Genomic DNA, 986 nt, shown 5'->3' with positions numbered 1-986 from the left:
TATTCACAGTCTCTATTCTATATGATAATAGCCTTTTGCGTTCCTGCTGCATCATTTCAGGTTCTCTGGACCACTTCCTCTATAGAGAGTTTTCTAACCCTTGTTTATAAACGTTTCTTATTCCACTTAGCAACTGATTCCCTGCGGGATTACTGTTTGTTTGTGCTGCATCGCTATCGATTATACTGAGAAGGTTAGTCGACCGCGTGGTCTGTACTTGTTGCTATGTGAAAAGGTTATGTCTGGTTTAGTAAATCAGCTAAAGAGAATTCGACCGTTTTGTTTGTTTTATTACGTAAAACAAAAACTGTATAGTAATTTCGCATTCTTTCTCATTCGCATTCAGTTCTCCATATTTACTACTAAGACGAACCGCACTTGTAAGGTCCTCGTGAATTCGAGTGGGTCATGGCAGGATTGCTCCCTTGTTCAGTTAGGTACCTGACGATGCAAGAAATAAAATTGCCGAGCCCTCGCTGGTGTCTCGTTTTATAGTCGACACAGCGAGCGTTTCTAACCCCCTTTCACCCTTCGATCGCGAAATTCGAGAGAAGTGGACGGAAAATGAAACGCAGAAGTGACAAAGAAGATAGAAACGGCAAAAAAAAGGATGTAAGCGAACAAAACGTGGAGTTCCCAAGCGGTCAGCCATCTAAGTTCTATCCACGCCCAACGCATCTTAACTTCGGTGATCGGACGAGAACCGGTGAGTCATACGTGATATGATCATTGACGAAAACGAAACAACAGACTGTAGCGGCTAGCAGTAGAACACAATAGAAGGTCTTCCACTAAAAACAACTAGCACATTTTATGGTATGCGCAGCAATCAAGCCATTTTTGAGGAACCGTTTTGAGTTTTTAACATTTTCCGTGTATGCGATAATAAACTTTTTCCAGCGGTCTCGATGCCACATGCGGAAGCCATAAACCGGGGATTTCCAAAGGGACCACTGCAATGGTCAAGCTACCTTTGGTCACCCGAT

General features: G+C 42.9%; 1 pseudogene; it reads right to left on the bottom strand.

The window, feature by feature from the left end:
* Nucleotides 1–615: 615 nt before the first annotated feature.
* Nucleotides 616–734, bottom strand: LOC143432166 (5S ribosomal RNA; annotated as a pseudogene).
* Nucleotides 735–986: the final 252 nt, after the last annotated feature.

Source organism: Xylocopa sonorina, unplaced genomic scaffold (assembly GCF_050948175.1).
Source record: "Xylocopa sonorina isolate GNS202 unplaced genomic scaffold, iyXylSono1_principal scaffold0043, whole genome shotgun sequence".
Classification (NCBI taxonomy): domain Eukaryota; kingdom Metazoa; phylum Arthropoda; class Insecta; order Hymenoptera; family Apidae; genus Xylocopa; species Xylocopa sonorina.
This window is presented reverse-complemented; position numbering and strand designations above follow the sequence as displayed.